The sequence below is a fragment of the Suricata suricatta genome, chromosome 6, assembly GCF_006229205.1.
Source record: "Suricata suricatta isolate VVHF042 chromosome 6, meerkat_22Aug2017_6uvM2_HiC, whole genome shotgun sequence".
NCBI lineage: Eukaryota > Metazoa > Chordata > Mammalia > Carnivora > Herpestidae > Suricata > Suricata suricatta.
The window spans coordinates 88872977-88897154 of NC_043705.1; the positions used below are offsets into that span (position 1 = coordinate 88872977).

Below are 24178 nucleotides of genomic sequence, written 5' to 3' on the forward strand. Positions count from 1 at the left end.
AGCCCAGCGTCCTTGCCCCTGACCCTCAGGCTCTACCTCCTTGGAGTCCCTGCAGGAGTAAGTTCAAACTGCTGAGCATGGGCCCCAGGCCTGTAGTCTTTGCCTGTCCCCGCTCCAGCCACATCTCACACTCCTTTAGTATGCATGCTCTGGCCTCCAGCTACGCCAAACAATTAGTTCACACTTCCATGGCCAGGCACAGGCTGTTCCCTCTGATAGAAAACGCCCTTCTCCTCAGCCCTGGCTGTGCCCAGCATGCTTCTGTCCATCCCTCAGAACCAACCTCCTGGGGCCCTCTTCTGTGAAGTCCCCCTCACCCATCTGGTCCTGGGTGGGCACTGACTGTCTCTGCCCTCCCAGCATCCCTGCCCCTTCTCCTAGCGCCAGCACCCTCATGTGCAATCTCAGAAACAAGCAGGGGACCCAGACCTGGCCAATTGCTGATCAATGACCTCACGTCTCTGGCCACGGTGATTGAGACCAGAGCAAGTTACACGAGACCTGAGCAAATCCAATGACGCTCAATGCTGGGCATTTGGCTGAGGTTAAAAGTAAACAGAGACTCCCTTTTCAGTGGGCTTGGTAACCACATTGGCTTTGTAGAATATGAAGCAGGTACCTCTCTCTGGGGGACATCTCACCTGTCAAGGACCTTTCTTAAAATTAAAGTCAACATAACTGAAAGCACAGCTTGAAGCTGCGAAGAGATTCTCTTAACCTTCAGTTCCTGGATCAAACCATGCCTGAAGCCAATTCCCTGAACTTTTGGGAAACATGAGCTAGTCAGTCTCTGCCCCACCTCTGCCTCTCCCCATCTTAAGGCAGTTTCAGTTGGACTCCTGTCACTTGCCATCGAGTTGTGGAGAATAGCTCATCCAGGACGACACCTCTCTCCCCCACGCAACCTCAGGGTGCAGTGCACACATATGTCATTCCTTGTATCTTTACCCAGCTACAATGAGCTACTCATGTGTGCCTGCTACTGAACTCTGAGCTTCCTGGGAGCAAAGACTATGCCTTCTTGAGCTCTGCTGTCTTGGTGAAAGCTAATACAGAGCCTACAGTTGGCATTAAAGTCATGGACTTTGAAGTCCATCAGACCCAGGTTCGAGTTCCACCTCAGCCACCTGAGGATTGCACAGCCTTGGCCACATTCCTGACCCTGCTCCCTTCTAGTCCCAATTCCCTGAACACTCCTTATAAAGGGTCATCAGGAAGAATGAGGGAGGAAAGTTCCACTACCCTTAGCACAGTGCTGTGCCTGTTCTAGGCATTTAATAAGTGCTAGTTATGATTATTACTACATGTTGTTGGTCCAACGGAGGCAGTCCTGTGAAAATCACAGATAATCCCAGCAGTGGTGCAGCTCGGGGGCGGGAACCAATCAGACACAACCACAGCCACAGCTCCTTGACATCGTCGTGGCATTGTCCCTGGACATTCGGAGGCCCGGCGCTGGGACAGATGTAGGAGCATGGGAGGAAGTGAGCGGCCCCTCCCAGCCTTACCCCCGAGGCCATGGCAGTTCTCAGGGCAGAAATGGGCATGGAAATGTGGGCAGGGGAGGAAAGTCCAACTTCCCACGGCTCTTTTTGACCAGCTCGCATACCCCCAGATTCGGATTGGGGCAGAGAGGTGCATGGTTAAGAGTTTGGGGGTTGGAGTCAGGCTGTCCTAGACTAAAACCTTGGCTCCCTACCTCCCTAGCTGTGTGTCTCTAAGCAAGTTACCTACCATCTCTGAACCTCTGACTCTTCAGCTTCAAAATGAGTTGTCTAGAAGAAAAAAGACGAGATCATGTCATTTAAGCCAACAACCGGTAACTGTTTTGATCTAAGATTGAAATAAAATATGTGAGGCTCCAACTCCATACTGTCCTGGCACCCAGAACAGCCATTTGGAGGGTAGCGAGAGCCGGAGCTCTAGGATACATCTTCAGGAGCCTCTGCTCTGTGAGATTCGATGGACAAACCCAGTCCTACCCCAAGGGCTGTAGTGATGGAGAACGTGGACGTGGAAGTCCAGCTGCCTGCCTATGAATTCTGGCTCTGCTAACTTATTTATGACATGAGTTACTCCATGTCCCTGTGCCTCAGTTCTCTCCTCTGTGCAATGGGGATAATCAGAGTATCCACCTCATGGGGTGATTTGAGGATGACTAATACAAACAACCAGTACACTTAGAATTGTGCCTGGCCCATTGTAAGTGCTCCATAAATATTCGCTATCCATAATTCCTAGAATAATTTAGTGACTGCCTATTGTAGAAGATCTCTATCTCAAAAGAAACAGAGGAAGCATGCTTGGCCTCCGCAAGCACGTAGTCTGAGCTGGGGCCGTAGTGAGAAGTAACAGCTTCTGAGTTCAAAAGCAGAAATGACCATGTTCATTTGACTTAGTGAGGAACAAAACCCAGAAGCTCTTGGACCAGGCTCCTGGTTGCCATGGAGCATGTGGGTCCAGGCCTGACGATAGTGGACTTTTCTGGTACGACCCACCCGTTAGAATAGCTCTCCTCCTCCACTTCAGCCCCATGGCTCAGGTGGAGGCTGGCGCTCAGAGAACCCTTCTTCTGCAGCCACAGGCGTGTCCTGGCCAAGGCTCAGAGGTGATTGGCCTGGGAAGGGCCCGTGACCCAGCCAGTACCTTTTTATTGGGGCTTTTCTTACTGCAAGTGGTAAGGAAGAGCTGTCTCTTCTGTAAGACGGGATGGGGGGCAGGGAGCTGCATGGGCCATGCCTCCAGCTTCCTAGTGGAGCTGACCTGAGGGGACGAACACAGGGAGGTCAAGGTGAAAAGAAAGAGAGAGAATGGACTCCCAGGTGCTAAAGTCCACCCTCCCACCTCCGTCTCTTCATGATCGCTCCTTTCTATGGCTTAGTTACATGAGCTAATGGATCCCCTCGGTTGCCTCAGCTGCCATGTTTCATAGAATCTGACGTGTCGCTGATCATAGATGCATCATTATTTAATGTACCAATGAACTCTCAGCAGATTGCAAGGCACAATGAGGAACTGCAGGGTGAGGGGAGGGGATGTCCTTGAGGAGACGAATACTGTGGTCCAAACTGGGCATCTGTCTCTCACCAGAGCAAGACGCCAATTCATTCATGTACTCTTCCTCTCCACCCCGGACACTGGCCCTGGGCACAGAAAGCTTGGGGTGGGTTCCTCTCCTAAAGGAGAGTTATTTGGGGAGAAGGAGAGACGAGAAGCAGCTCGTATACCTGTGGAAGTGGAAGGACAAGGTGTGGAGCTATTCCTGTCCCATAAGCAGCAAAGCTGTGAGCTCTGAGCTGGGGCGCACACTGGGAAGTCTAAGCAAGCATGTACTGTGTGCCAGGGACATTCCCTTCTCACATCAACCCGTGGGAGAGCTACAGCTGTCCGGTCTTTCAGAGGGGCAAAGGAAGGCCTGATTAGGTGAACCCACTCAACCAAGGTCAGGTAGTAGCACACCTCAAGGCCAAGATCTCAACATTCCCAATTTGTGACATCCTTTCCCCCCAGAGCCTGGCTGATTCCACATGTTTGGCCTTAATTATCCCTAACATTATCGAACAAGACACACTCTGAGAAGAGAGAGTAAAAGTGTTACAGAGCAATGTTGTCCCTGAGTGACCACGATCAGTGCTCACCTCCCAGAAGTCTTAGAATTGGTGGGGAAAACAGTGGCCGGGCTGCCAATGTCTCGTGGACATCCTATTTGCATTTGAGCATCTGCAGGTATAAGGGAGACCACAAGGTGCTGAGGGGCACCCAGGCTGTCACGGGCTCATGGTATGACCTTGGGCATGTCACTTCTGTCCCATGGCCTGTTTCCCCATCTTTAAAATGACTGGTCCCGCTCACTTTTAAGGCTCTTTTGGACCAAATGTGAACCCCAGGCACTAACTTTAAGTAATTTACAGTCTGCAGAGATATCATCTGATCCTCTGAGCCAGCCCTCCTCAACCTAGTTTTCTGTTGACATGCATTTGACGAGGTCACCACACACATAACATTCTGCCGTACAGAATTCCCATGGGTTGCTTTCACATTTTGTCCTTTTTCTCTCAAATTTGCATTTGAGAATGCAGATGGGGAAGGGTGACATTGTCACAGGGCTAACCTTGGAGTCACTCTCAATGGAATGATTGTAACCCAAAACATTGGAAACATTGGTGCTTGGACATTAGCAAATAATTACATTGCCAGGCTTCTCCCAAATGATTCTGACCCACAAGATTGTCTAGACACAGTGGATCAAAGCCACAGCTGTAATGAGCCCAAGAGGAGACAGCATTGGCTTCAGACTCATGTAAGGAGCTAAAGCAAATGGTATTTTAATAGCTGGTATCAAAATTCCTCCTAGGAAGGGAATCGTATTTTAATATAGATTGAACTAAGGGAGGTGGGATGCTGAGGGCCCCAGGGGCTGTGTCCAGCACAGAGACAGCCCAGAAGGAAGGAAGGAAAAGGAAGGGGGAGGGAAGAGGAGAGGAGGAAGAAGCCAGCAGGGGAATGGAAGGTTCTTCTGTGTTGGATAACTCTCTGTCCTGTGATACCCAAACTTTCTGATATTCTCCTAAACGTCTCATGGGGGGTGTGTGTGTGTGTGTGTGTGTGTGTGTGTGTGTGTTATGAATTCATTGGATGGGGCTGTCAGACAACACATGTATTCTTAGTGTAGGAGCCAGGAAACATGGCAGATGATGAGACCCCAAACCTCTGAAAATTCACAGAAGTCTTAGCAGGTTCTAATCTGCTCCAGCCGGTGGGATTGAGGTCTGGAAGCCACACTAGCTAGACGTGGCGCTGATGGCCCCATCTGATGAGTGGGCTTTCACCCATTTTGCAGATGGGTGGCCAAAAGGGCTTGTCAAAACTGAGCAACCCTTGCTCATTTTTTTCCACTGAGATATTTGTCACCCATGGACCCTGATCCCACTCTCCATCTTCCCCTTCAAGACCTAACTTATCCACCAATTTAGTAAATCCCTGGACAGTCCTAGCATCTGCCCTTCCTCAACATTGTTTATTTAGGTTTTTATTTTGAAATAGTGTTAGATTTACAAGACTTATAAAGGCAGTGAGAGGGTTTCCACATAGCATTTATCCAGCCTCCCCTGATGCTAACATCTTCTGTGACAAGCGTCTCAACTAAGAACACTGATGTGACACTATTAAACTACTCCTAGTGCATCAGCTTTATGCCAGTTTCACCAGTTTGTTCACTAATGTTCTTGCTCCTGTCAGAATACCATGCTGCATTCAGTCATTATGTCTCCTTGGCCTCCTCCCATCTGCGAAAGCTCCCAAGCCTATCTTTGTTTTTCATGACTTTGAATATCATACATGTTGGCTCTCACCTTGCACAGGTATCAATTCATCCAATTGACCCATCAACTCACCCCCGTGGTGTCAGGCCCTATGCCAGGCGCTGAGAGCTCTGTAGGGAATCAGGTGAGTTCCCTGATCTCAAGGAGCTTACAGACAAGGGGATTAGCAACAAGCAGACCACAAAATCAGAGTGAGAAAAGCCACGGCAGGGGAAGGCACAGGTGACAAGAATGAACCCATGACTGTAAATGGAAGGGCTAGAGCCTGGAGATAAAACGCAGGCCGCAGAGAGATGTTGTGCCCTCAAGGGCCCCCTGATTGTATAGGGATCTGGATCAGTAAACATCATGCAGATAGACAGATACATTATCCCTATGCAGAAACACCCTTCAACAGCAGTACCTAAGCCTCATGTATCATAGGTAGGTGTTGTGTCCCCTCCCAAAAGATAGACAAAAGCCCTGATCCTTAATACACTATCAAGGTATGAATGTGACCATGTTTGGAGATCTTGTATTACACGCTACACAGAGAGATCCTTCTGGGATTCCCCTGTCCTGTTAGGCTTTCTTTTTAAGTGAGGTCCTTTCCAGAAGGTTCTAGCCTAGCTTTGTCCCATAGTACTCAACCCATGAGGAAGGTCAACATTCTTTGCCCCCACCAGACTCTGGAAGGGTAGGTCACTCTTACTGCAACATTTCTCTCTTTCGTTAATGCTCATGAGCAGACCCTCAGGTGTTTGCCTTCAGACCTCCCTGATGAGAGTTAGGGACCATGTCCAGGTAACTCCAGGTATGCCAGTTTAATTTTCCCAACAAGCCCAACAGCATCACAGGGTGAATGTGTAGCAGACCATCTAAATGAAAGTGCATAGTAAAGACATAATTATTTCACATAACATGCTTCCAGGTTGGTCCAGAGGCTCAGTAATGTCTCTGTGTGAGTCTCTTTGACCCAAAGGGGCAAGATGGCTGCAGCATCTCCAGGGATCACACTGTCCACCGCAGAGTCCAAAGTGTGTGTGCATGGGCATGTGAGTGTGGGAGGAAAGGACATTTTCCTGAGTGCCTCTGTGTTTTGTCTCTCTGAAAAGGTCCTGGAGAACTTTCCCTTGCCCCTTACATGTCATTGACCAGAATCATAGGACCAATCCTAGACCAGTAACTGCCAAGAAGGAATGAAAGGACCAAGATTGGAATAGAACAATCCTGCCTTCGCTTTTGGAGCTGGCTCAAAATCGGGCTACTGTTTTCTAGGAAAGAAGGGGGAATGGCTGCCAGGTAGGAGGCCAGCAGCATCTGCGGCATGCATTTCAGTTGCTTCTGTAGCTTTTCACTATGTAAATAATACAACCCTAAACATTCTTTGGTATAAAGATTTTTCTATGTTTAAAAGATCTCCTTAGGGGCACCTGGGTGGCTCAGTTGGTTAAGCACCTGACTTCAGCTCATGTCATGATCTCACAGTTTGTGAGTTCAAGCCCCACTTCAGGCTCTGTGCTGACAGCTCAGAGCCTGGAGCCTGCTTTGGATCCTGTGTGTCCCTCTCTTTCTGCCCTTCCCCTGCTCACACTCTGTCTCTCTCTCTCTCTCTCTGACTCTCAAAAATTAAATAAACATTACAAAAAAGATCCCCTTAGTGAGGTGGTTGGATACACACATTCTGTGTTGTCTCAGAAATCAGGCTGGAGGTGCACAGTCAGGGGACTTTTCTGTACCTCAGTGCCCCTTGAGCTGTGTCCTCCCCTCCCCCGGCTACCCGTCACTGTCATCTGTTATAGCACATCACCTGCCGTGTGTGAGTAGCTGGCCTGGGTTAATGTTTGCTGGCTTTGTGCCCAGAGACAGACTATTATCAGCTGATACAGACAATCTGATTACTTCCATATTTCCCTCTTTCTACTTTTATTTTGGCTTATCCTTTGACTATTTTTTGAGCTCTAGTCTAGTCTAGTCAAAACACTGTAGCCAATCCCAACCTCAGAATTTGTGTAAAACCCAACTTTAACGATTTAGAACAAAACCTTAAGTCACAACGGAATCCATTTTTCTATTAGCCACCTCTCTGGAAATCTTCCAATGTGCATTTTAGTGACTAGATTAAGTAACCCCGCCTCTGCCCACCAGAGGCTATACAGGAATGAGATTTAATGAACTCCAACCATTAGATTCCCAGAGATGGAATTCGTTGGTCAAACTGCATAATAATTGTTGAACAGCCTGTTCGTTAAGAAAGGGTCAGCTGCTATAATGAAGAATCCTCAAATTGCAGTGGCTTAACTCAATGGAAGTTGGTATCTTAGGCATAAAGTTTCATCCGGGGGCTTTGGCCAAGCAGTCTTCTAGGTGGTGATTCAGGGACCCAGGTTCCTTCCATCTTGATACACTGCCCTTTTCTATGGCCCCAAATGCTCCAGTGGATGGGGGAAAGCAAATGTGGAAAGACACAGGGGAGGCCTAAAAGTGCGCTCATCACTTTGTCCAGCGTGCCAGCAGTCAGAGCTTACTCCCAAGAGGGGCCTGAAGTGGTGATCAAGCTCTGTACCCAGGAGGAAAGAAACAATCAGTTACCTTTGTCAAGGAGACCTACCTGTGCCAGGTGTTTTACATACATTACCTTGTAAGGTGGGTATTCAATCTCTGATTTTACAGAGGTGTAAAATGTCCTGCCAAGGCCACATGGCTATTAAGTGTCAGGGTGAGAATGTCTCCTACATCTTTTGTAACTAGTATTCTACTTTATCTTTCACATTTAGGATTTTAGACCACTTGGAGTCTATCTTTGTGTATGTTTTAAGGTGGGAGTCCGTTTTTATTTTTCTCCATAGACCAGATATATTTTTTACCACACACAGTGCTAAAACATTTTTTTCACCCAAAGAGGCTGATTTACATCCCTACAGCCAGTGTATCACATCACCCTCTTTAACAGTGGGTCTTACTATCTTGAAAAGCAGTATTACAAGATGTTAGGAAAGTCGTAATTTAGTTTCTTGGATTGCCAATGAGATTGCTGCCTCCATTTTTATCCCCACGTGTGTGTATTCATTTGCAAATTATTTATTTGACTTCTTTGTTCATTGATCTAGAAAGGTCTGGATGATTTTCTCATCTCTTTCCATATATATGTACATACATATATGACAAACTCTGTAATAAAGGTATGATGTCGTTGCCTGTCACTTGCCCATTGCCACATACATTTTCCTTCCTTTTTTAATGTCCCAGTGTGCTAAATTTTCCTGCAGTCAACTCTGTCCATCTCTTTCTTTGTGATGTTTTCTTATGCTTCTAAGTTTAACCAGCCTTTTCTCCCCCAAGGTCTGATAAATATTCAGGTCTTTTCCCCCTCTATGGTTTGAATTGTTTAAAATGCTCAGTTCTTCAGTGCATCTGGAATGCATTTCAGTGCACAGTATGATACAGAAGGGTCTAACTCCTGGTTTGTAATTTGCAAGAGGAGGGGCGTCATTGGCACATCTGAGTTCCCTTCTCTCCCCATCCTGAGCTTCTCATTTCTTCTCCAGGCCAAACAGAAGCAAAGATACCAGAAGTGGCACAAAACATGCAAGACTGTGATCCTTTCCCCTAACAAAAGAGATGATCATTGTTGTATAATTGAACATCTGCATTTAGAATATTTAGTCACACACTGTGTCACTTAAGCCACTTACCCAAGGTCATCCACTAGGGTGGTTGTCACTTTTTCTCTATGAACCTCACCTTCCATGGTTACCCACCACCTCCTTTCCAGTTACCAACTCAAAATGTGCTTGTTTTCTTGAAATTAAGGTAGAATGACCTTAGATGAAGTCACTTAAAAATAATAACAAAACAAAACAAACCCCAAACCTTATAAAACCTTGGCATATCCAAGAGTTCTCAAAGTAGAAAAAGATATCAAAGAAGATCTAGAAACTTCCAAAAGAGGCTGATGCCATCCCATTGATCAAGAACCACTGTTACCTTGGTAGGCATGTGATTTACATTAACTAGGTTTTGGAGAAACTGCTTCTAGGTACAGGCTTCAGAAACTCACCCAGCTCTACAGAAGTGGGGTGATCGTTAAAGATTTGGGTCAATTGTTTGCCTTCTTCTTTAAGGAGGACTTCCATTTTGTGAACTTGGAAGAATCCTTGGTGAAGGGGAGAAAGGAAGACTCAGCAGGATGGAAGTGGAAAAGCGCAAGTAAACACAAAATGTCCACTCAGGGGCTTACAGCTGTCACATCACCCATCTGTGCCTCAGTGTCCTACACAATGCGACTGATGATTGTGAGTCCTACCTCACAAAGTCCCCCGTGGTCAGGGCCGCATGAGATGGAACTCAGGCACGCCCTGTGCCCCGCCCCAGTGTACTTGCAAGTAATTCCCACGGTAGTCTTATGTGGAAAGTCCTATGAAGGGTTGCAGACCTGCTGAAATGGGCCAACGTGCATGTTCGAAAGCTCTTGGATGAGGAAAGTGGGAAGATGCTAGACAGAGAAGAAGAAAGATCATCAGTATTGTATTCAAGGCTTTATATAACAGGGCGCCTTATTTTATTTTTTTTATCTTTTATTTTTTTAAGTTTATTTATTTATTTTGAGAAAGATTGAGCAGAAGCAAGGGAGAGGCAGAGAAAGAAGAAAAGAGAGAATCTCTGGCAGGCTCCCCACTCTCAGCACGGAGCCCGACATGGGGCTCAAACTCACGGACCCTGAGATCATGACCTGAGCTGAAACCAAGAGTCAGACGCTGAACTGACTGAGTCACCCAAGCACTCTGAAGGTGCCTTATTTTAATCCTCTAATTGAAGAGGCCAGTTGGTGTTACTTGCCTTCTGCAGACGTGGAGGGAGGCCTGGGAGGAGTGCAGGGATCTGCTTAAGTTCACATCAGTCAGTTCCAGGTCTTCTGGACTACAGAGACTGGTGGATCTCGGGGAACTAGGGCAGGGGGTACATTCAAGATGATGAGCTGCACAGAGACGAAGCTCCATCAGGTGGTAAATCCCACAAAGGACCCCAAGCAGCTCTGACCACAGAATACAAGGCCTTCACTCACAGCAAGGACACTTGGAGAGGTTCTGGCCTTCCAGGACAGAAGAGGGATCAGCCCCACGAAAGGGTAGGCACAGGAGGTGAGGACACACTTTAGATCTTGGAAGAGTGTCAGGGACATGTGCCTTCTAGGTCAGTAATGTCCTGCTTACAGGCAGGTTTGCTTCAATGAAATTTAATCAACAAGAGGCCATTTCAGCTTGGCAGGAGGGTGGAAAACAGGTTTCAAGAACACACTGAGCCAAGCCATTCTTCCATCAGCTAAGCAGGAATCCTAATTCCATGTTTCTTCAGGTTTAAAACAGATTCAAGTGTTATTAAGACCTCCAGAATTGGTAGTGGTGGTGGTTGGGGGCACAGGTACAAAGCCCAGAACGGACAGAGAGCAGTGAGTGAGGAAAGCCTGGATTCTGGTACAACTCCGCTGCCAAGCATATCTCCCTGCCTGGAATGATTGTAAGTGCAAGGGAGTATTTTATGGTTTGTCTGTTTGTTTGCCAATTTCAAAGAAATCTCAGCGTAGAAAGTTCGAAAAACACATAGAAGTATAAAGAAGTAGGGAAAAGAAATCACCCATAATCCTATCAGCCAGTAATAACCACTTTACATTGTGGTATTTTTCTCTCTAGAGTTTCTTTCTGGGCTTTTATTTTTAAAACAAATGTGATACCTGGCTCCAGACCTCTCTGCTTCTCAGCCTGGATGAGATGAGGGCCATTGCCTCCTGCAAATATATACATTTCCAATTATAAAGTGCAATATGCTCATTAGAGAAAAATCTAACAATTTCCCCCTCCAAAGAATGAAGAAAATGAAATTAACATCCCACCACATGGAGAATTAACATTGGGGTGAATTTCCTGCTGTCTTCTTTTTTTGCATTTAAGTATAATATATATCTTTACCCAAATTTGCATTCTGTTTTCTTTTCTTAATGTATCATAAGCCTTTTCTCACGTTACTACACATGCTTCCTAAACATTTATCTTACTGTGCCTCGGTATGACTATTACATAACTTATTTAACTATTTCATTTATGATGAACATTTGATTTTTCTGTGAGTCCTTTTTTTTTTTTTAAAATCTTTGCCCACAGCTCTTTTTATCTTTAGGATTGAGTCCTTCAAGATGAATTATTGGCTGAGAGGGTCGTGTTGTCCTTTGGCACTTTGTAACTGGAGTAGTGTAGGGAAGTAGCCCCTTCACCATACCCTTGACCTCTCTGCCCACTTTACTTTGTAAACAAACTGTTGCCAATTAAATAGATGAATTATTATTACTGAACAAGAATCTAAAATAGCTAGTGCCTTTAGTAGGCATCACTGTGCCACATGAAATGTTCACTCAGTTTCCCCATCCTTACTGAGACAAGTATTGCTAAAATTCAGAGATGATTCCAAACTTCTTTTTTTTCTTAAGTTTTAATTAATTAATTTATTTTAAGAGAGAGAGTGGGAGGCGCAGAGAGAGAATCCTAAGCAATCTCCACTCTGTCAGTGGAGAGCCCAATGTGGGGTTCGAACTCATGAACCAGGAGATCATGACCTGAGCCAAAACCAAGAGTCAGATGCTTAACTGGCTAAGCCACCCAAGTGCCCCATGGTTTCAAACTTCTGAACGCTGGAAATACTGGTTAAAATCCTAGTGCAACTCTCCAAGCTTCTGTCTTCTCATCTTCGGAAGGGGAATACTGCCCACTTAGAGAATCACTGTGATGATTAAATAAGACAAAGCAAAAGAAAACAAAACAGCAGCACATAAATCATTAGCACCACGCCTGGCACATCGCAGACGCACCATTACTATTACCTTCTTTCCTCCCTCCTTTATCCTCAACTTGGAAGCTATTGGAAACGTCAGGAAAACTAGTATTAAAATACCAGATTTCTAGTAGAGGAAACCAAAGCCCAGAGAAGCTAATTAACTTGCCTGGAGTCATGATGGCCAGTAAATGACAAAGTGAGGTCCACACCGCAGTCTCAAAGATGAGTTTCAGGGGGCCAGCTGCAGGGCCGAGTATGGTTTGCACATCTGTTTTATTTGGCCCAATAGCCAAAGAAAGAAAATAGGATAAAATCAAATAAAGCCAACACGGAGAATGAGGTTTCACGTCCGTATGTCTGGTTTCTCTTGAGAAATCATTAGATCTGACGATGGGGGAGGGCCCGGCACGTGGTGCTGGTCCCTTTGCAAGGGCCACACACCTCCAGTCCACCATGTCTACACCCGGTGGGTGCAGGCTGCCAGCTTCCACCTGGCTCCTGGGTGCACTGGAGTTCACAACCCCTGCTCTGACCCAAGCTGACATCAGATCCAGGGATTTCTGTCTGCACCCCCCGCCTCCCCAGGACGCAGGCTCCTGGCTAACCTCGGACTGCCCGTGTTTGTGGAGGCCGCCACTCAGCCGAGGATTGCCCACCAAGCGGGTCCCGCTGTAGCCCAGGAATGCGAATGTACATTGTTCTCCGCCCAGCTGCATTCATGTGGGGTGAGCTCACTCTGGCCCGCTGCCTCCTTCCCCCAATCTCTCCAATTAAAAACATATTACCTTCCCGCTCCGCCCGGAGCAGCCCTGGGCCGCAGCTTTATTTTATAAACACATTTAGACAAGTTCAAAAAGGAATGATTCATGCTGGACCCGAGCACTCCTAAACGCGAGGTCTGCGGAGCATTTTCACAGGGAAATCATCCCGAGCGGGACCAGGCCTGGCCCTCGGGGGGTATCATCTCTCCAGCTCCAAGGCCCAGGATTACCTGTCCGCAGCTGGAAGGACTTACCCACAAGGCCACTTTTCGGCAGCCCCTGCCTGCCCAGCCCGGGCCACCACTGGCTCCTGGAAGGGAAGGATGAAGGCTCAGCCCCTCCCCCACCAGGAGGCTTCCTCTGGTTGTCCGTCCCCAGGGCAGGCTTCTAGGTTCACCTTCCCACCCTGGATTTGAGTTCCCTCCTTCTACATACTCCACGGATCTCTCGCGGGAGTGGGTCCTGGGGGGTCTTTCATGCTTCTTTCCACAATAACTAGCTCAGTGCCCTACACGTGGAGGGGTACAAGGCAGGAGTCCGTGTAACAGTAATAGTAATTGAGGCTGTTGAGCAGAGAGCACGGAGGGCGGAGGGCGTGCCAAACACTGCACTTAGTCATTTACACTTATTCTTCTATTTAATTCTGACAAGAACTCGAGGACATAGGTGCTGTTCTTGATAAACCCATTTTCACAGACGACGAAATTGAGGATTAGAGTTCAGTTGAATTCTACCCACAAGGATCTGAATTAGTTGTCAGAAATGGAAAGGTCCTTGCATCATTTGGTCTTGTCACCAATTCTACAGATGGAGAAACTGAGGCCCACAGAGGAAGAGGCACTTCCTCAAGATGGTACAAGCTTGCAGCCATCTTAGCAAGAGCTCCAGCTGCCCAACCCTGTATTGCACCACACCATGCCAGTCCCTGGCATCATGTAGGAGTTTGGTAAGATGTCTTGAATGAATGAATGACTATATGAATGTTTTTACGGAACTCCCTGCTTGGAGCATTATTACTGTGACCGTATCTTACTCCTGTCTGAATCCCCCAGTGCTCAGCTCCAGACCCAAGAAGAAGGTTCTTTATCAGTGTCTGTTAAAGGAATAAATCAATCTCTTATTTCATCTTTTAGCCATTGTAGCTTAACCCTTAATTATTATTTTATGGTTATGCTGTTTTTAGTTTGCTCTCCTCAACCAAAGAATGAGAGGTAGGGCACCTGGGTGGCTCAGTTGGCTAAGCATCCAACTTCAGCTCAGGTCATGATCTTGCAGTTCATGGGTTCAAGCCCTACATCGGGCATTGTGCTGATGGTGTGGAGCCTGCTCGGGATACTCTCTCTCCCACTCTCTGTCTGCCCCTCTCCCACTTGTGCACACAAGCTCTCTCTCTCTCTCAAAACAAATAAATAAACTTAAAAAAAGAAAAGAATGAGAAGTGGATCTTCTCCCGGCCTTGTAGGTGAGGCTATGCTCAGCACACAGAGGTGCTAAGTTTATGAATGTACACTCACTTGTGCCTGTCCTCATTACTGTGTACTGAGCACCTGCTATGTAGTAGGCACTGTGCTAGGTGCTGGTCAAGCGCTGTGATACACAAGCAAGTCTAACCCTGAGCAGTCCCCAGGAATTACCACTATAGCACCCCATAGTGGCCCTATCTGCCCCTACCCACTGTGACTGTAATGAGCAGGGCTGCCAGTTGGGACCTTCTGTAATTGTGGGGAGTCTGGGATAAGGAGGTTTCTCAAAGTTCTTGGTCTTCTTTGCCCATTCTTTCCAGTCTTCCTGAGCCTAGTCAGTCTAGTGGCACCAATCTCCAGGGGCAGGAAGCTGCCAGTCATATTTTATTCATTCATCTAATGATTCAACAGATATTTATTGTGTCTACTATGTGCCACATCCCATGGCTGTAAAAAAATATCCTGTCTTCAGGACCATCCTTGCTAGAAATGGTTGTATAAGTCACAAGGTTTTTGGGGCCAAGTGACCAAAGGTAGGTTGGCTCTGGCAAAGGGGTAACTTATTGTCACCCATCACCAAACTCAGGGAAGCCTCAGGCACTGCTAGAAGTCTTTCTCTGCATCTCTTGTATTTGCTTATTGGCTCCTCTCCTTCTCAGATCTGACTTTTTTGGTTACCAACAAGATAGCCACCATGAATATCAGCGCTCACAAATTCCCAACATCCCCCCCACCAACTCCCCTGTAGCTCTAACTAGAAAGTTCCCTGGGAGACTGAAAACAGAAGAGAGGGATCTGCTCAGATAACATAAAACAGAGTTGACTACAAGAACCTGATTTCTGGGTCATTCTTCCAGTTTCCTGTTTCATCTTGATTCCTACACCCAAGAGTCTGGTTTCATGCACAATTAGTTAATTTTGTTGCTGTTGTTGTGAATAGCTCTTTAGAACATGGGAAAGGATACTCCAGGGGTGCCCTAGAATTCGAAGAGGCATGAGGCACTGAGTTATAGCAAAACCTCAGCACAGCCATGGCCTTCAACGTTTGGAGGTCACAGGACCTTCTAGCATCATCTTCATGTGACTCGGCTCCAGGATCTGCCAGCCTTTGTGGTTTCAGCAACCATTAGTGCAGTTCCAAATTCTGAATTCATGGGGAAGAGTTGGAATTGACCTTGCGTGCATAACTTGCTCATCCTGGAACAGACAACAGGGCTGGGAGGTTTGGTCATATCATACCAACATGACAACAGGAATCTGCATGCATTGTCCGTGGGAATGCAAAATGGTACAGCCACTTTGGAGATGGTTTGGCAGTTTCTTTCAAAACTAAACATAGTGTTACCATGGAATCCAGCAATTGTGCTCCTTGGTATCCACTCAGATGATGTCAAGACTTACATCCTTACACACAAATGTTTATAGCAGCTTTATTCATAATTGCCAAAACTTGGAAGGAACCAAGATGTCCTTCAGTAGGTGAATGGATAAATAAACTCTGGTACATCCAGACACTGGAATATTATTCAATGCTAAAAAGAAATGAGCTATCAAGCCAGGAAAAGTCTTGGGGGGAACTTAAATGTATATTACTAAGTGGAAGAAGCCAATCTGAAATGCCTACACACTGTAAGATTCCAACTGTATGACATTCTAGAAAAGGCAAAACTACTGAGATGGTAGAAAGATCTGTGGGTGCCAAGGGGTGGGGGGGATGGAGGGAAGGATAAATAGAGCACAGAGGACTTTTAGGGCAGTGAAACTATTCTGTATGATACTGTAATGATGGACACATGTCCTTATATGTTTGTCCAAACCCATAGACTACACACCACCAAGAGTGACCCCTGATGTAAACTGTGGACTCTCAGTGATAATGATGTGTCCATGCAGGTTCATCGATTGTAACAAACATCCAACTCTGGTGGGTGGAAATGTCTCTAGTGGGGAGGTTGTGGAGAGAGGGCAAGGGACATATGGGAACTCTCTCTTTTTTGCTCAGTTTTGCTGTGAATCTAAAACTGCTCTAAAATGCAAAGTCTATTAATTAAAAAATTAATCACAATATGCCTTTGGGCTGAATGTGGCCTGAGAGCCCATAGGCTACTAGACGTGACCCGTAAAAATTGGCCCTAGATCCTCAAACCCACGCACCTCTTGGTTTCAAGTCTTCCTCTTTCTCACAAGTGCATATATTAGGTAAAAATGTTTTCATACTTTCAGGTTGTGGTCACCATCAGAGTCGCCTGTATCTGCTTCTCAGATGTCCTGATTGTCATGAAATAACACGAGTGGCCACAAGGAGGTGGAACAATTCGAGGCCACATCCTAGGCACCCTGTCCAGGGTTAAGTAGCAATCCCTAGGTTTTCTGGAATGAAAAATAGTTCAAGATCCTGTCACTGTCTTCTTGAGCCCTAGAATGTCTAGACTGAAATGTCTGTGGTAATTAAGGAAATGGAAGAATCTGAAGTAGCATACCTGAGACGAGCAAGGACAATCCTACTCAATCCAGGGATGGAGACAGGGGCCTGGTCCTGCCTCTTGGAGCCCCATGGAGGGCGTGGTGTCCAGTAGCTCATGGTGCAAGGGTATGTGTACTGCCCAGGAAACCAACATGATACTGGCTCAAAGGTTTTGTAGGATCCTGAACAGAGACCAATAAACTCCATCCCCCTAAGCCTGAGTTCTTTCTGCCTGGGTCTACACTACTTCACAACTACTGCTTCACACAGACTTACACTGCTTCATAAAAACAAATAACTTCAGCCAGGTGGTCAAGGTCAACATCAATAGTCACAGATCATGTTTGTAGCAGGCACTCCTGAAAGGGTGCGATAAACATCGTACTTTTCCCTCTGTGATTTCTCTCCCCAAAAGCCATACATAACTCCAGTCTAATCGTGAGAAAAACATCAGATAAATTCCAACAGAGAGGCATCCTCCAAATACCTGCCCAGGAATCATGGTGACTGTCAGGTCATCAAAAACAGGGAGAGTTTGAGAAATTGTCTGAGCCAAGAGGAGTCAAAGGGCACATGATGAATAAATGGGACGTGGTACTTCGGATGGGAAGTTAGGACCAAAAAGGGACATAGGTTTAAAAAAAAGAAAATGTGAATAAACTGGACTTTAATTAACAATAATGTATCAGTATTGGTTCACTAGCTGTAATAAATAGTATTAGTTCATTAGTTGTAAATAAATTGAACAGCTAATGTAAAATGTTACAAGGGGAGACTACTGATGGTGGGGGGTGGAACAGGGGAAGGCTCTGCACGACTTGCTCAGTTTTTCTGTAAATCTAAAACTGCTCTGCAAAAATAAAAGTTATGAATTAAATAAAATCTATTAATATAATATTTTATTAATATTTTATTTTATTTTTGAGAGAGAGAGGCAGAGAGGGAGAGGGAAAGAGAGAATACCAAGCAGGTTCCATGCCCAGTGCAGATCTCATGACTGTGAGATCACGACCTGAACCAAAATCAAGAGTCAGATGCTCAACCAACAAAAGCCACCCCGGTGCCCCTAAAGTCCATTAATCTAAAAAACACCTGCACACAATGAAGACTTTGAGTCCAATAGCTTATGTTTGTATGCTTGCTTTAACACAACTTTTGGCTGCCTGACTTTGGGCAAATTATCTTAACCCCCTTTAAGTCTCTGTTTCATCGTCAGTGGTGGAGGGCTAGGAATGCTTTTCAACTCACCTGGTTGTTTGGAAAACAAAGGACTACATGGCCTATGAAGGACTTTTGCATAATGTGCGACGTATACATGGTGCTCATTAAATGATAAGTATTGTAATAGATATAATTCATTGATGAATGTAGTAGACTTATTATGGATGTAGGGTTTGTTTTTCTTACTATACTTTATTATTTTTAAAGCAAAAACTGTCATTTAAAAATCATCAGCAAGTTCTGTTACTGGGAGGAAGAGTCTTTTGTCTTTAAGTCAAAAGCATTTGAATTCTCTTTCCAATTATGTGGACATCAGACAAATAGATGTGCATGGATAGGATTTCAGTTTGGGTTTTGGTGGGGGTAGCTATTGTCTTCTTCAGAGCCTGGGGCTTCAGATTTTTAGTGGACTCAGTTTCCCCCACCTACCCCTTCTTACCCACATCCATTGTGCCTGAGGGTCACCGGGAAGGAGGTGAGCCTATCTGCACACAGGCACACAGGATTCCTCGAAGAAAGGAAACTGAGACCCACCACTAGCCTCTGAGGTTCAAAACTATGAGAAGGCCTCTCATGGGAGAGGGCATTTGACCAGAAGCTCCCCACCCAGAAAGGGGGTCTGACCTCGGAACCAGGGCTGAATACTACAGGTGAGTGGGGTGGCCAGGGTGGTGCGTGGGGTGGCCAGGATGCCAACTCTGGCTGCAACCTGTCTGTTCCAGTCACTAGCGTCACCTGCTTTGGCACAAAGATCCATAGTGAAACACACCACCAGATGGATGGGACTTCCTGTCTCCATCCTGCCCTGGTGAGTGCTGACTTGAGGGACCTGAGCTACCAAAGCCGTCAGTGCAGGTTTCCTGGGCAGTGAGTGACAGCTCCTGCCATGCTATGTGGGGTGAGAGGAATTTTGCCTCTGAGCCTCTCTGTGTCTGCAGAAACACCGTGTAGTAACACCTGCAGTTGAGGACATGGTCGGATTTCCCCATTTCCTGTTCTAGGAGATAGTAACCAGATCGATCCTACCTCCTGGACCAAGGAGGGCTTGGTCTACTTGATCATCACAGAAGAAGGGCCATTGGGAAGGACTGCATTTTTCTCAATAAGCAGAAGACGCTATATTCTCTCTTGGTCATATTACTTATATAAGAGAAATTTGGCCTATCCCGAGCTGGAGAAGTGGGCATACTGGTTACCTACATAAATGTCCAGACACACAGATATCTTTAAACACATTTATAATCGTGCACGTGTGTACATGCACACAGAGGGACACACACACACACATACACACATTCACATATGCACACAGACATACACACATGCACACAGAGGGACACACACTCATATGCAAATCCACATATGCACACATAAACACATCACACACATACACACGCACACACTCAGATGCAGACACATGTGGCCCATGTTTTGTATTGTCTTGGCAAGAAGAGGTCTTGCCTTTTGTGCACTCAGCTTTTCTTCCAAGTTTGGATTCTTGGAAAGGGATTGCAGCTAGAAGATGGGGGGTGGGGAAGGAACAGGGGAGTGGCAGACCATGTGGAGAGAAGCTAATTTGTTTCTGCAGTCGACAGATGGGGTGAGGACAAATTACACAGTGGGTATTAAAACTCCTTTCTAAATTCAACAATATTTGCAAACTGATCTGAGCCCCCCAGAAGCAATAAGAGAAAGTGTATAATCTGAGATGCAATTTCAACCTTTCTTTAAGGTGGGGCTATTTAAAAATCTGTAAAGCACGTGTGTGTCTCTTGATAAATATTGGCCATGCCTGATCTTCATCACTAGGAAAAAATTATAGACACATCATGGCTGTAAAGAGAAGAAAGCTTTCTGCCTTAGATGGATATGAGAATGTGTAGATACTCTAAAAGTACTAAGTTTTTGGTCATTTTTTGGGTCGTTGTAAAAACAGTATGTTTGTGGTAGGAAATTTAGATGAATGTATAAAAAGAATAAAACTTCCTCCGCTCAGAGAGAATGGAGTGTTATTTTATTTTACTTTCATTTTTATTTTATTTTTTTTAGAAAAAGAGAGTGCACAAGGCGGTCGGACATGGGAAGAGGGAGAGAGAGAGATTCTTAAGCAGGCTCTACACTCAACACAGAGCTTGACTTGGGGCTTGATCCCACAGCCCTGGTCATGACCAGAGCCAAAATGAAGAGTTGGACACAATTGACTGAGCCACCCAGACACCCAGGGGGTTATTTTATATATATTTATCACTACAAGCACATAAGTGTATATACGCCCAAATATCTGAGTGTGTGTGTATATATATATATATATATAGATAGATAGATAGATAGAAATAGATATAGATAGATAGAGATATCTATACACTTGAAAATATTGTTTTATAATCTATTTTCAAATTTACCAATAAATGCTAAGCATTTTTAGTATTATTTCAAATAGCCAAGATGACTATCTCTGCAAGCACAAGCACATAGATCTTCTCAAGATTTCAGAATACATAGGAAAGAGAAACAGTGGGCTGCTAGCCCCCAACTTTGTCTAAGCTCCCCTACCCCCAGAAAGGAGTGGGCGGCCATGGTGAACTTAGATGTTGAGCACCCTCAGAACATGTGTGCACATCTGGAGGAATGGTTACAAAGATTAATGTCATGCTCAGGGTCAGAACACCCCCTGACATTTCCTCAGTTTATCCAAACAATTTAGGGGAGCCCTCTGGGGATTAGGAACCGCACTCTGCAGTGCGAGGCCGACACTCAACCTCTTGAATTCTCATTACCCTGGAGAGCCGTGTGCAAGTTTTATTCTTTAATTGCTAAAACAATGAGGTCGTGTACAAAACCAATACAGCAAGAGCTTGAAATAGCTTAAGGCAAGAATGCAAAGAAAGGAAAATCTGGACACACTGGGCCGGAGGGAATTACAATATCTTTAAGCAGGGTTTGAGATCCAGTACAAAGTAGAAACTACATGGTACAGAAATTCGTATTTTTGGTACCGTTATGTGTGTTAAATAGAATCTTGAACAAAACAAAGTGCTTCACATGTGACTCGGAGAATATTTGGTACTTCCCCACCCCCCTTGCCGACTGAGATTTAGTTTGGTTTCAAACCAGTTAACTGCTATTTAAAAATTACTTCTCTATGTATAATGCATGCCATGGAACTAATGTATCTTCCATATTGCTCTGGCTGCCAGGGGGCTCAGGAACTCAAATTACTCTATAGGTCTGGCGTATCTCTGCCGTAATATTTTCTCTGGTTTTGATTTTTTCCCCTGATCCTGGTTTTTATCTACTTAGATTTTTGTTTTATTGCATGTATTTCTTATAAGCCACCTCAAATCTTTTGTTAGATAGATTTGTAGATCAAAACAACTTGGATTTGTGGTTCAGTTTAAGAAGAAATGAACATTTCGGTTTGGTTTTGGAGTTCAGCAAATTAGTGTGATTAGCTCTGATTTGAGGTTTACAGTTCTATTACGTTAAAGTCCTTGGTATTTAATACATCAAAGGGCCTGAGAGCTTGCACTTAACCTCCTGCGTGTTAACACTACACAGTGCATCGCATGTCTGTTTCCAATGATTCTGGGGTAAGAAGCTCTTTGAGATTCTATCTTGGAATCTTGCTCACCCTTTAGGCATGGTGGGATGGATGTGCGAGCACCAACTTTCAAACACAGATGCAATGAAGAGTTTACAAAGGAAACTGACCACACACATCCACATTTCTTTGCATTTTTGCTTTTAAAGAAATTAAGGCCCAAGTCTTCTCTCTGCAAGAGGGTACATATCCTCCTTTGGGATGTGTTCACTTCTCATCATAGCAACTCTAGAATCACCCACCGAGGTGACACTGAGAGAGTCTTGTGTCCTGCACCTGTGTGCCTTTTCAGGAGTAGGCACCTTCCCACCAGGGAATGCGGTAGGCCTGGCACAAGAAGGAGCAGAGTGTCTCTGAGGAAGAGGAAAGAGCAGAAACATGGCTTAGGACTCCAGAGCTTTGACTTTCCACACAGCCATGGTGGGCCCTCCAGGGCTCCTTTGGATACCATCGAAGACCACTCATTTATACAGAGTCTAGACAGAGGCTGTTTGTGGTGGTGGAACCAGACACCCACCTTGACCTTGGCAAACTCCTAGCCATCTCCAGGTCCCCACTGTCTTCCAGGTCCAACAGAGAGGGAGGAAACTGAGAGAGGGAGCCCATAAGTTTTGGACCTTGCTATTTTTTTTAAAGACCATGTTTGCCATTGACCAGGCTCCTTGTCTATTAGCTGCATGGCCTTGGGCAAGCGGTGGTGTCATTTCATTGAGCCTTCCCACCTTCCTCATCAGGAGGTAGAAACAATGTATTTATGGAGCGAATGAAGTGTAAGTTTTGGGATCCCTCCTTTTGCATGGTCTCTTCTAAAGTCTGGTAAGGGGGCCCTGACAACATGTTCATATGTTACTTGAAAAGTAAGATATTTTGATGATAATCATTAAGGACTATAGTCTCTTTCCACTCAATCTTCTCTCGGTCACACCTGGCCAAGGTCAGTTTTGGGTTCAGGCTAAGGTAAAGACGATGTGGGATGCCTTTGCCCTGTGTTCAGCAGAATATATTTGTGTAGCTGCTTTTTTAGATTAGAAGTGGCTTCCCCACATACTCCTACCTCCCCATGAATATTTCTACTTGTCTCTGGAAACTCCTCTCTCTCAAGGCTGGGGCTTTGGCATGGAGGTGTAAGGTCAGAGCGCATCCCCTAATCTGAAAGTTGCTTAGTGCTCTGTCCCAGAAGTCTGTGGGCCATGGAAAAGTAACAAAGCTTAACATGTGTGAAGGCAGAAGCTAGTCTGGGGAAAATACTTCTAACCATCAGCCATGTAAAATTATAAGCAGGACGTTTGGTTTTTATAGATATCTAATTAAGATAGAAATTCTCTCTTCTCGGAAACATGCTCAGTAACAAAGCCTACACGATTATACACTCACCATTCCTTTTTCTCTTCTTTGGGTGGGAATTGTGTGAAATGTCATTTATTACATTTGTAGAGCACAGAGCTCAAGCAGAACTACGAACAGCTGGTATAACCCTGTGTGAATCTGCACGTTTTGGATTTTAACTCTCAATAAAGAAATGCATTTTGCTCAACCATGCTAGAGGAAAGACTGAATTATGTGTCTCCTCTCTCCATAAGAAATAATATTACCCTTGTCCTCTGAAAAAGACAAGGCCGTAGTTCAGCCAAAATTGTAAGGATAAAAGTATTACAGAGGAGTCAGGGGTAGTTATTTAATTGAAAATACCATGTAAATTTTCTAACTTTCATGATCCTTTGGTATCCGTCAGCTTTTTCACATGTATGTCAGGTTGTTTTTCACACACTAAATAAATATTGACTTTTGTAACCTAATTTTTCTTTGTAATTTAGTAAGCTCCTGTCTCTCTAATCTGGATCTTCTTTTGCAAATTGGCATAGTTGCACATCCTTTGCAAGCAGATGGGAGATGTTCTTGTAAGACTTGTATAGACTGCTCCCCTTTCCAAGGATCAGGCTGCTTCCAAACAGCAGTTACTGTTATGATTATTATCACAAAAGGTACTGCAGGGCGGTTGGTATTGTCCTTGTTGTTTGTTCTGTTTTCTCCAGGAGCTTGGGAACATCCTGCCGTATTTATAGGAACTCATCTCGTTTGAGTTCAAGCACACCGACCTTTAGCATATCTACCTGGGAAATACCATCGTTCAGTGCCAAGCTGCCCTAGGCATCCTGGTTTTCGTTCATGCCCATCGATCCTCCTTCATTCTTTTGAGAAGTGTTCCTTTCCCCACACCAGCCTTGTGCATCCAGCAGAGCGGTCTGTGTTCCTCAGGAATCTTCCTGCCCAGCTAGCTACAGTGATTGGTGCAGATGGAAATAATCATTGCTTTTTCTTGAGATTTTTGACCTGGAGACGAGAGAGAGCAAGTCTTAAATCTCCTATGAGAGAAAATCTTGGAAATGTGCACCTAAGAGTTTCTGGTGACTACTTTCCCAGCCACGACATGTCTGAGAGAGTAAAGTCACAAAGAAAACAAGTAGAGGCATGCCGGGCAGAGAAGTAAGGGTCCAACTCGCTGGTTCTTGTGGTCCCTGAGGCCCAGGTGACTGTACCTTCCC

At 45.3% G+C, this 24178-nt stretch overlaps 1 long non-coding RNA gene across 1 annotated transcript; it reads right to left on the bottom strand.

Moving 5' to 3' along the window:
- Nucleotides 1-1248: 1248 nt before the first annotated feature.
- On the bottom strand, nucleotides 1249-9536 carry LOC115293310. The gene is made up of 4 exons (XR_003909488.1): nucleotides 9361-9536; nucleotides 2647-2763; nucleotides 1735-1775; nucleotides 1249-1455 (listed from the first exon to the last, which is right to left on the bottom strand). It is a non-coding gene; the product is annotated as an uncharacterized LOC115293310 (long non-coding RNA).
- Between the last annotated feature and the right edge of the window lie 14642 nt (nucleotides 9537-24178).